Raw genomic sequence first — 12,681 nt, 5'->3', positions numbered from 1 at the left:
ATCCCCTTCCCATGTTCAGACCCCAGGTTCACTCCCTCAGCTCTGCCCCCTTCCTGCTCCAATGCCACTGGATCTCGCTGGCCTCACCCATGAACTTGGCATATGGCGTGTAGAGAGCTTGTAGTCCAGCCGGATCCAGGACCACCCCAGGCCCCTGATGGACCCACAGCCGGGAAAGCCCGAATGAGTCGGTGCCGTCCTCCCTGCAGCCTCTGATCTTTCCGTCAATACTCACAGCCCACATCCTCAGGGACCTTCAGATGCAAGTCACCCCCGTCCCCTCTGCCCTGCACCTGCTGTGTCCTCAGAAGCCACAACACTCCTCTCTCCCCTCCACCTTCCTCACGGTCCTCCACGCGGGGCTGAGCTGCAGGACGGGACAGGCTCCCGCACCCGGGCTGTCCTGCTCGGTGTGAGGAGGCGTTGGCGGGGCGGCGGTCTCGCACTCACCTCAGCCCCGAGCCTCAGCTCGGGCGCCGCCATCGGACTTTGTGTGCGGAGCGGGGCGGGAGCAGAGGGAGAAGAGGCCGCCGCGGGAAGGGCCGGCCCTTTCGGGGCCCTGGAACGGCTCACCTTGGTGACCACTCCGCGCTTCACTCTCGCGTGTGTGCTGTGTGCACCACGATTATCGCCCGTTCTCTGTCGGGGCATCTCCACCGGGACCCACGGATCTGGAGAATCCGACCCGTGTCCACGTAGCTAAGCTGATCCTGGGTGGACACCGGAAGTCCCGCCCCTGCGCCCTGTCCTTCAATGTCAACGCCTTTTCTGACCTTTCATTGGCTCAGCTGGAGGAATTCCACACAACGTCTTCTGGGTAATGTAGTTCCTGGAGCTCCAGGCCGCAGGTACGCAGGGTTTTCACCCATCACTCCAGGAGAAAAGCCCGAGGTCACCTGCAGGAGGGGAGGGGCTAAAAAATCTGGCAAAAGAAAGTTGTCATTGCCCTAGCTGATTTGCTCAGTGGATAGAGCTTGGGTTGGATTCCGGTCAAGGGCACAAGCCCGGGTTGCGGGTTCGATCCCCAGGAGGAGGCGTGCAGAAGGCATCCAATCAATGATTCTCTCTCAGCATTGATGTTTCTATTTCTTTCCTCTCTGAAATCAATAAAAATATATTTTTTTAAAATCCCTTCACCTTTTCTGGTGAAGGGATTGGAGTCTGTGTAAATGAAAACTCATTATCTGTGAACCCAATACAGCGACTTACTCTAGTATATATAGTAAAGAGGTATGCCTGCATTACGGAATCTGGAAAATTTTATCACACAAATAACCTACTTACACCATCATATATGTATGTGACAAATATAGCACAAGAATGTAGGACAAACTTTTGAAATAAAAAGAACTAAGATGCATAATATAAACTTTATTTTTTGTATTTTTTAGAGAGGGATAGAGAGAAACATCAGTCCACTAGCTGCCTCCCGCACGCCCCATACTGGGGATTGAACCCAATATCTGGGCATGTGCCCTGATCAGGAACGGAACATGGGACCTCTTGGTCCATGGGAGGACGCTCAATCCACTGAGCAACACCAGCCGGGCACCTGACTGCCTTACAGAAGGCAGAGCCTGTGGTTTGGGGCCAGTAGCCAGGGAATTGTGTGAAGCTCCTGAAATCATGTCATTTCCAGGCAAATGTATGGAAAAAGAGTATATTTCAGAGGCTGGAGCTGAGCGAGGCAAATAAGAAGGGAACTACATTGCGTTTGGTGGGCTAGGCAATGAAGTCCTATAGTCTCAGACTTTATTTTAAACTTTATATCATATTGTTGTTGTTTTGTTTGTTTGTTTAAATATATTTTATTGATTTTTTACAGAGGAAGGGAGAGGGATAAAGAGTTAGAAACATCGATGAGAGAGAAACTGATAGATCCTCCCTTCACCCAACTGGTGGGCGGGGTATGACGTAACCTGCAGCCCAGAAATACCTGAGTGACTAACCAGGTACCTTATATGGACTATATATTGGACCACCAATCCACACCTGCCAAATACTCCAAGCCCTTGTCCTATATGGACAATGCAGTAAGCCACGAATCAGTATGCTCCGAGTACACTAAGCCCCCCACCCCTTCCCATTCCGCCCCTCAAATGCGTGCCCACCCCTGCACGTGTTGCTGTCCTCCCCTTGCGAGACAGCCCGGCAGGTGCTTCTCCTCTAATAAAGCCTGTAGGCCTCCGTCTGATCTTTCAGAAACATCAATCAGTTGCCTCCTACACACCTACTGGGGATGTGCCCGCAACCAAGGTACATGACCTTGACCGGAATCGAACCTGGGACCTTTCAGTCCGCAGGCGACGCTCTGTCCACTGAGCCAAACTGGTTAGGGCTCATATTGTTGTTGTTTTTTTAAATAGTCTTGAAACGGGCAGAAGCTCAGGTGTCATTGTAGCAGCAGAGAATGAAATCCTGAAAAGAGAAAACATATAGAGAACTCGTAAAACGTCTTGAAACGGGCAGAAGCTCGGCAGAAGCTCAGGTGTCAGAGAATGAAATCCTGAAAAGAGAAAACATATAGAGAACTCGCAAAACTCAACAATATCAAAACAACCATCCAAATACTTCAGGTATGAGGTCACGAATTTCCTAATACCGAGATTGCGGTGACGATGGCACAACTCTAAGCTTACTAAAAGTCAGTAAGTTGGACAATAGTACATAAATGGTACATACAAATTATGGCGATAGAACTGTTAAAATGAATTGCTATTATATACTACAAAATATATAGGGTATGAATTTAAAAAAAACACATCACCAAGTACAATGGCAAAAGTTAGAAGTACATGGAGCTCTAGCCAGGTGGCACAGTTGGATGGAGCTTCCTTCCACACACCAAAGACTTGGGGGTTCTATTCCCCATTCAGGGCAGATGCCTAGGTTTTGGGTTCAATGTGGTTGGGGTGAGTATGGGAGGCAGATAGTCGGTGTTTTTCTCTTGATCAATCTGTCTTTCCCTTTTTCTCTCTAACCATATTCTCAGGTGAGGATTTAAAAAAAATTAAATGGAGATGTCTGGGACATACAAGAAAAAAGGCACCAATAAATCATGGATTAAGAATGTAAGAATTTGAATAATGAGAAAATCATAATATAAACTGAACATAACTGAATTTTGTTTTTCAAGTATACCTCATTTATTTATTTTTTTTAAAAAAATATTTTTATTGATTTTCAGAGGAGAGGGAGAGAGAGAGAGTGAAATATCAATGATGAGAGAATCGTTGATTGGCTGCGTCCTGCAGGCCCCACACTGGGGATCAAGCCAGCAACCCAGGCATGTACCCTTGACCGGAATCGAACCCTGGACCATTCAGTCCACAGGCCGACGCTCTAGCCACTGAGCCAAGCCGGTTAGGGCTCAAGTATACCTCATTTTAATGCATACCCTTATGTTACTTGTTACCATCCTACTAACTCACCCACTTAATATTAATTACATATAAATATACATAAACATTTTATAATATGGAAATATGTTTATGAAAAAGTAAAATAAAATTAGGTTATACCTCGCCCTAACCGGTTTGGCTCAGTGGATAGAGCATCAGCCTGCGGACTCAAGGGTCCCAGGTTTGATTTTAGTCAGGGGCATGTGCCTTGGTTGTGGGCGCATCCCCAGTGGGGAGTGCGCAGGAGGCAGCTGATCGATGTTTCTCTCTCATCGATGTTTCTGGCTCTCTATCCCTCTCCCTTCCTCTCTGTGAAAAATCAATAAAATATATTTTTAAAAATTAGGTTATACCTGATTTTTTCTAGTTTTATTGAGATTTAATTGACATAGATTAGACATATTTTTAATTTGAGGAAAATTTTATTCTACACAAAAGTCACAAGGTACTATTACAAAGAGTTCACATTTACCTTCCTTTGACTTGCTCTCATGGGAACATTTTATATATCCATGGTACATTTGTCAAATTGAGAAACTAACATTGGTTTAACATTTAACCAAATTACAAATTCTACTCAGACTTCACAAATTTTTGACTACAATTCTTTATTTGTCCCAGAATTCAACCCAAAATACAATATTGTATTTAGACATCATGGTTCCTTGACTTTTTTTTCTGTTTTGTGACCATTTCTCAGTGTTTTTCTCATTTGTGTCCTCATCATTCTGAGAAGTACTAATTAGGTTTTTGTATATTAATCCACCTTTTGGGTTGGTCCAAATATCCCTCATTACAGAGGTGTTATGAATTTTGGAAAAGACACCCCCGAATTGAAATCTCCTTTTCATCACACCCTTTCTACGGTTAGAAAATATCAAAATGACTTAACGTTGATCTCCTGGTAAAGGTAATATTTGTCTGGTTTCTACAAGGAAAAAAAATGAAAAATTCAGCCTTAGCTGGTTTCGCTCAGTGGATAGAGCGTCGGCCTGCAGACTGAAGGGTCCCGGGTTTGATTCTGGTCAAGGGTACGAACCTCGATTGCAGGTTCCTCCCTGGCCTGGGCCCTGGTCGGGGCTGGTGCAGGAGGCAACCAATGAATGTGTTTCTCTCACATCCATGTTTCTCTCTGTCTTTCCCTCTCCCACTTTCTATAAAAATCAATGAAAAAATATCCTCGGGTGAAGATTAAAACAAACAAACAAAAAAACATTGAGTTAAAAGATCCCATATAAATTAGGAGGTGGGTAAATGGAAAAAGCATTCCAAGGGGTCTGTACAGATAGAGAAGAGTATAAAAAGTACTAATTATCACAAAACTTGACAAATAAAGGCTGTATGTTATTTGTAATCTCTAGTGTCAGGAATAGAAGTAATGATTCTTAGGAACATAAATAATTTTCATACTAAAGAAAGGAAAAATATAATGTGGAACCTACTCAAATCTCCCTTTATACCTTGAAAAACAGCCATACTTAAAAAAATAAGTATGTCTGGGGTCCAACAAACTTTATTATTATTATTTTAAAAATATATATTTTATTGATTTTTTACAGAGTGGAAGGGAGAGGGATAGAGAGTTAGAAACATCGATGAGAGAGAAACATCGATCAGCTGCCTCCTGCACACCTCCTACTAAGGATGTGCCCGCAACCCGGGTACATCCCCTTGGCCCGGTTAGGGCCCAACACACTTTATTAAGATCACCTAAATCAAGAGTCAGTAGCCCTGCCCTGGCTGGTTTGGCTCAGTGGATAGAGCGTTGGCCTGCGGACTGAAGGGTCCTAGGTTTGATTCCGGCCAAGGGTATGTACCTTGGTTGCGGGCACATCCTTAGTAGGAGGTGTGCAGGAGGCAGCTGATCGATGTTTCTCTCTCATCGATGTTTCTAACTCTCTATCCCTCTCCCTTCCACTCTGTAAAAAATCAGTAAGATATATTAAAAAAAAAAAAAAAAAAAAGAGTCAGTAGCCCTGGTCAGTGTGGTTCAGTGATGTCAGTTGGTTGGACATTGTCCCATACACCGAAGGGTTGCCGGTTCAATTCCTTCTCACATGAATGTCTCTCTCTCTCTCTCTCTCTCTCTACCTCTCCCTTCTTCTCTCTCTAAATAGCAATTGAAAAAAAATCACCTCTGTGAAAACGTATCTCTAAATAAGGTCACATTTTTTAAAAGAGTCTGTAGCCCTGACTGGTTTGGCTCAGTGGATAGAGCGTTGGCCTGCAGACTTAAGGGTCCCGGGTTCGATTCCAGTCAAGGGCATGTACCTTGGTTGCAGGCACATCCCCGGTAGGGGGTGTGCAGGAGGCAGCTGATCGATGCTTCTCTCTCATCGATGTTTCTAACTCTTTCCCTCTCCCTCTCTGTAAAAAATCAATAAAATATATATTTAAAAAAAAAGAGTCTGTAGAAGGTCTTCTCATCAAGACAATGGAGTAGTATGTCAATTATAATTGAAAAATAATTTTTAAAAAATTTTAAAGACTCAGTAACAAATTGTCCAGGGCCCAGATTACCTGTTTTGGTCTGTGAATAAAATTTTATGGCAACATGGCCATTTGTTGTCTCAGTCAGGCTGTTTTCATTCTACAATGGCAGAGTTGAGAAACTGGTTCTAGAAACATTACCCAATGCAATGCAGTTTGAAAAAAATAATCAAAGATGACTTTTGGATATAAATAAAGGCAAATTATCAGTACTTGCCTAAGATGTTTGTATACCTCTTCGTCAGGTGGCTGGTAAGAAAATTTAAAATAGAAAACTTCTGTACCATCCTAAAGTACACACAGATCAAGTGTCAGTGTTAAACAGAAGAACATTTCATTAGAGTAATTTAACATTCAATTGAAAACGGACAATAAAAGTGTCACTAGTTATGTAAAAATCTATTTCTAGCCCTGGCCGGTGTGCTCAGTGGTTTGGCATTGGCCGCTGCACCAGGAGGTTGCTGGTTCAATTTCCAATAACGTCACATACCATTGTTTCGGGCTTAGTCCTTGGCAGGGGGTGTGCAGGAGGCAGCAGATTGATGTTGTGGTCTCACATCAGTGTTTCTCTATCTCTCCCTATTCCTTTCTCTCTCTTTAAAAATAAATTTAAAAACAATTCTTTTTTAAAAAAATATATTTTATTGATTTTTTACAGAGAGGAAGGGAGAGGGATAGAGAGTTAGGAACATCGATGAGAGAGAAACATCGATCAGCTGCCTCCTGCACACTCCCTACTGGGGATGTGCCCGCAACCAAGGTACATGCCCTTGACCAGAATCGAACCTGGGACCCTTGAGTCCGCAGGCCGACGCTCTATCCATTGAGCCAAACTGGTCAGGGCTAAAAATAATTCTTAAGGAAATTATTTCTGCCAGGCTGGTGTAGCTCAGTGACTGAGCATCGACCCATGAACTTGAAGGTCATGGTTGGATTCTGGATCAGGGCACATGCCCCCATTGCAGGCTCCATCCCCAGTAGGGGGCGTGAGGAGGCAGCTAATCAATGATTCTTTGTCATCCTCAAAGTTTCTCTCTGCTCTTCTCCCTTTCTCTCTTTGAAATCAATAAAAGCATGTTTTTTAAAAAACTATATCTAAATATTTCTGAAAAGAAAATATTGGCAACAATGTAACTATAACAGGTCATTTTTAGTTTCTTCATTACATTTTTCATAAGAACATTTTGTTTAAAATCAGAAAAGATAGCATTCTATATTTAAAAATTATTGTTACTGCTAGGTTATTAATGTAAGTTTATGGCTTTAAAAGTTAGCATGTGGCCCCTTTCGTCCACAAACCCAATGTAAATCTGGTACCTGATCATTATTCCCAAATTTCAAAACACTGCATATCTAAGAAAATTCAGTAAGAAATGACGTGTGTAGAAGCTTCTGTAGATGCAAGTGGCGGACCTTCCCCACATGCCACGCGCATCTATTAAAAAAAAAAAAGGGCCCTAACAGGTTTGGCTCAGTGGGTAGAGCATCGGCCTGCGGACTCAAGGTCCCAGGTTCGATTCTGGTCAAGGGCATGTACCTGGGTTGCGGGCACATCCCCAATAGGGGGTGTGCAAGAGGCAGCTGAATCGACGTTTCTCTCTCATCGATGTCGCTAACTCATCCCTCTCCCTCTCCCTTCCTCTCTGTAAAAAATCAATAAAATATATTTTTTAAAAAATGGTTTCCCTAAGTGGCAGCCCTGACCAACTTTAAAATCATTTTTCGTGAGAATTTCTATCTGAAAATATTCAAGAACACCCGAATCTGCGGCAGGATTCCAAAGCTCACCCAGGACCACCCCTCGGACCCGGACCTGTGCTAGGATCCAGTAAAGGGCCCATTGAGCCTGCCAGCTCCCGCCCAATGGGTGAACTTGGGTGAGTTGTCTCTTGGATCCAGGACCTTCCCTTGCTTGTGGTAGAGACTTTATTTGAGCTGTGTTTTTAAATCCTCGAGGTTAAGGGTTGACAGAACACAGGCTAAAGAGAAATAGAAAAAATAGGTGGTTGGTTTTTTGTTTTTTTTAAAAAATATTTTATTGATTTTTTTTTACGGAGAGGAGGGAAGAGGGATAGTTAGAAACATCGATGAGAGAGAAACATCGATCAGCTGCCTCCTGCACGCCCCCCCACTGGGGATGTGCCCGCAACCAAGGTATGTGCCCCTGACTGGAATTGAACCCGGGACCCTTGTGTCCACAGGCCGACGCTCTATCTGCTGAGCCAAACTGGTCAGGGCAGGGTGGTTGTTTTTTAACTTTGGTTTCTTATTTTTGATTTTTTCATCCTCACACCAGGATATTTTTCCCATTGATTTTTAGAGTGGAGAGGGAGGGAGGAGAAAGAGACAGAGACAGAGACAGAGATAGAGATAGAGATAGAGATAGAAATAGAGCGAGAGAGAGAGAGAGAGAGAGAGAAATAATAGATAGACAGACATTGATGTGAGGGAGACACAGTAATTGGTTGCCTCCAAATACCTTCAAAAGTTTGCTCAGATTCTGCAGAAATATTGAAAAACAAAACAAAACCACAAAACAAACTAAAATTGACATGGGAAGTTGTACCTCCAAGGCTGGGAACTCCCAGACCCCAGCCCTCATTAATACTAAATAGAAGCCTTTACTTGCAAGTGATTTACAGAAATGGGAAGATTTAACTAGACATGGTATCGCCTTTAAATGGCCAAGAGGCAGTTGTGTTTGGCTGCTACATTAAATTTTTGCATGCAGAAATTCGGAAAATGCCAGCTCTAAAATTAAACTGAACGAATGGAAACTGTATCTTGATTTGGAAATTAGAAGCTTCTAAGGAGAGGAACAGATAAATTCTTAAAGAATTTATTATAAATATATTTTATTGATTTTAGGCCAACGCTCTATCCACTGAGCCAAACCGGTTTCGGCCAGATAAATTCTTAAAGAAATTAATAACAAACTTTAGTAATCCTGGGTATTCTAACCTATTCCAATTAATATACCTACTGGTTTCTGGGAGCAAAAGCAACAAAATTACTAAATAAGATTCCCAAGAAAACTGTGGAGAAGTCTGCCCATTTTAAGGATTATAAGAAACTAAAATAGGATTTAGAAAAAAGAAACAAAAGCAAACGGGATTACTCCCAGGATGTTTCCCCTTCTCACTGATCATTTGGGAGAAGTTCAAATTATCCTAAAAAAGGAAGCCACTGAGGTCCCTGAGGATACTGGGGCTACTTCATTTGTTCTTAACCACACCCAACTAATTGCCTTCTCCCTCAGAGTAAAGCTTCTGTACCAGTGACAGGAATATTTAACCAATGTCTGTTTTTAAGTCAAAACCTGTTTCCTTCCAACGAGAAATCAGTGATGCCCACAAAGGCTTTTTCCAGAAGGATAATATGTATTTAGAATTAAATGAACTAGCTACTGAACCAAAAGGGGAAAATGATGACTTTTAAAGGAATATCCCAAGAGGAAACTAACCTTGAGACTGACTTAATGTTTGCTAACCATCTTTTCTTCATTCTGAACTTCCACGAGAGCCCCCAAGACATCTTAACGCCCTACTCATAATGGCCCCAGACCTGCAGAGATGCCACTAACTCTTGGATTGCTACATGTGTCTCTCTGTAGATGGAGAAGCAGTCCACAGTGCCTTGAGAGTCCCTTTTTGGGGTATATACTCACCAACTGGGAGAATTTTGACCCTGAGGCCCTCAAGAAAAAGGCCAGTCTTTTGTAACACAGCCTGACCCCAATATAAAGTGGGCAGTGGAGAAGTTTGGCCAGTTAATGACACCATTAATTTTAATATTTTCTTGCAGCTGGTGATGCAGAATTTTTGGACTGGAACCTGGATTCTTTGTCCGCCGGAGTCGAAGAATGCATCCATGGACAGAAGGTGGTATAGCAAAGGTGGAGATTTATTAAAGAACAAGTACAGAATCCCACGTGGGGAGGGGGAAAGGGTCCCACTGAGTTCCTTTTCCCTACAGCTTATAAAGGCTGCAGATCCTGGTGCCTTGATATCCCCTCTGATTGGCCACTGCTCCCTTGGGCTGGTTACTATAGTAACTCCTAGGCTCAAAGGTCAAACCTCACATGAGACAAGTGAGGTTCTCTCCCTGCCCCCACCCCGCCCCCTTCCTTATTGTTTCCCTATTTCCTTTGGGCTTTCTTCCTCTCCTCTGGATGAAGGGCTACATTCCCTTTATTTTGTAAATGTAGACCTTTTGCTGTTCCCAGCTCCCTCATTCAATGGAAATGTGCCTGTTGCAGCTTTTCAGCTCCCCTACTCTATGGAAATTTACCTTCTGCTGCTCTGCAGCCCTGTGCTTCTTCCATGGTCCCCTTAATTTCTAAAATTTCCTAAAACCTGTCTTTTTCACCCCCAAAAATTCCTGTTTCACAAGGACCTGTTTTACCATTCCCAAGAAAACTGGACAGAGGTTCCAAAGAGCGTTACGGTTCTCAGAGGCAAACCTAAGCTATGTGCTGTCTGCAAACTAGAAAAATATGCCCAAATGGCAAGAAACATACCAAAAATTGGGTAAATGGATTTGTCAGGCCTTTGTTGTGGTGTGAAAGTACTGATCTTGTTTCATATATGCAATCTTTACAGGGCCAAAGATATGGCTCCAGGTCATCTAAATTCTTTTACCTTCCCTAAACCTCCCCTGTTCATCACAAGAGGCTTACGGATAATTAGCTTTATAAAACCAAAGACCCAGGACCTTTGAAAAGCAAATATTTGGTCTTCACCAAGAACTCTTGTCTGGGCCATTTTTAAAAATACAAATTTCTGAAAGGTGATTCTTAACAAAAGGGGGAAAAAAAGAACTGAAACAAGTATCTTTAATTATTTCCACTATTGCTTTATAAATTAGTGAATATTTTTTCTTTTCTTATTTTTTTAATTAGTGAATTTTAATTAAAGTCACTCAATATCTACATATTTTGAAATAATGTGTAATACTGAAATACTGATTGCTAAACAAGTCTTAAGTTTGTCTGCTTTTGGCTTTTTAAAAAAATATATATTTTATTGATTTGATTCGAACCTTGACCAGTTCGATTCCCGTCAAGGGCATGTACCTTGATTGTGGGTACATCCCCCGTAGGAGGTGTGCAGGAGGCAGCTGATCAATGTTTCTCTCCCATCAATGTTTCTAACTATCTATCCCTCTCCCTTCCTCTCTGTAAAAAATAAATAAAATGTATTAAAAAAAGAAAGAAACGTCATGTGGAACCATATTCCCAGATATATGATATGGTATTGGGGAAAATAAACCATATTTTGAAAATACAAAAGGAGACTGCAAAGGATAAAGTGGCTTCAAAATATAATCAGGGCCCTAACCGGTTTGGCTCAGTGGATGGAGTGTCGGCCTGCAGACTGAGCGATCCCAGGTTCGATTCCGGTCAAGGGCAAGTACCTTGGTTGTGGGCACATCCCCAGTGGGGGGTGTGCAGGAGGCCGCTGATTGATGTTTCTCTCTCATCAATGTTTCTAACTCTCTATCCCTCTCCCTTCCTCTCGGTAAAAAATCAATAAAATATATTCCATCTCGATGGCAGCAATCTCTTCCAACACCATGTAGGCCAGTGGTTCTGTAGCAATCATGGCTCCCCTCATCCCTATGGTCCTCCAACCAGTGATAGGCATTAGGGCGAAGAACCGTTTGTAAGACCCGGACAAGAGATCTCCCCCCTCAAAAATAGAAAATAATTCATGTTCCTTCCAGAAGGATCTGAGGTTGGCACAGCTAGCCACTCTTTGGAGTGATCTCCTGAAACTCTCCTAAAACTCAAAGCATCAGGCTTAATATGAGGACTGGGAAAATAGCACAGTACTGAAAATCTGGCCTAAACTGCTGAGCTAATTTCTGCACCCTGTATTCCTCCCATAGGCAGAGAAAGTTTGAGATACCCATTAAATCGTTCACCTCCTTTCGTGGGGAACCTGGCGCTAAACCATTCGTAGACGACCTGCTTCTTGGTCGGGGTTTCGTACGTAGTAGAGCAGCTTTTTAAAAAAATAAAATAAAATAAAATAAATTGTTCACCTCCTGATGCTTGTAGAACCCAAATCTGCTTATAAACTCCCACAGACAGTAAATAGAACACCTAAGTTAAAGAAGACTTAGAAAGTCCTTCAATATTTTACAAACCAAAGGGACAAGAGCTTAAGAGCTTGGCAGTTCTTGCATCCGTGACTTAGCCACTCAAAAAAAATCTGTCACTGTTACCTAGAAAAAGCCTGTTCCTGGGAAAGGTAGTTGTTCTATAAGCTGCTCGCTGAACTCAGCTGATGTTCTCTGGGGACCGCAAGTCAGATCCATATGGCAACTAGTCAGAGTGAAAGGAAATAAGACCTCGTACAAGCTCAGGCTGCTCCCAATTTTCTCAAACCAGAGAACAGAGTTAGCTTTCTTGAGCACATGAGGATGGTGACCTATGCAATCTGTGAAAGCCATATAGGTGGATCAGGTGAAATAGCTTCATCAACGAGAATATGTAATGAGATATACGGTGTGGCTCTGGGGGTGAGATTTGACCTATAAAACAGGTCATGATTCCATTTCGAGTAAGGACACATGCCCAGGTTGTAGGCTCAATCTCCAGTTGGGGATGTGCAGGGCACAGTCAATCAATGATTCTCTCTCATCATTGATGCTTTGATCTCTCTTTCCCTCTCCCTTTCTCTCTGAAATCATTAAAAATATATTTTAAGCCCTAACCGGTTTAGCTCAGTGGATAGAGCATCGGCCTGCGGACTGAAGGGTCCCAGGTTCGATTCCGGTCAAGGGC

At 42.7% G+C, this 12,681-nt stretch overlaps 2 protein-coding genes across 3 annotated transcripts in view; both read right to left on the bottom strand.

Moving 5' to 3' along the window:
- Positions 1 to 12,681, bottom strand: part of LOC102242028 (zinc finger protein 350-like) — a 116,140-nt gene that overhangs the window by 29,276 nt on the left and 74,183 nt on the right. The window lies entirely within an intron of this gene.
- LOC102241712 (zinc finger protein 883) overlaps positions 1 to 12,681 on the bottom strand; it is a 55,365-nt gene that overhangs the window by 7,323 nt on the left and 35,361 nt on the right. The window lies entirely within an intron of this gene.

This window comes from Myotis brandtii, unplaced genomic scaffold (genome assembly GCF_000412655.1).
Source record: "Myotis brandtii unplaced genomic scaffold, ASM41265v1 scaffold650, whole genome shotgun sequence".
In the NCBI taxonomy this organism is placed as follows: Eukaryota; Metazoa; Chordata; class Mammalia; order Chiroptera; family Vespertilionidae; genus Myotis; species Myotis brandtii.
This window is presented reverse-complemented; position numbering and strand designations above follow the sequence as displayed.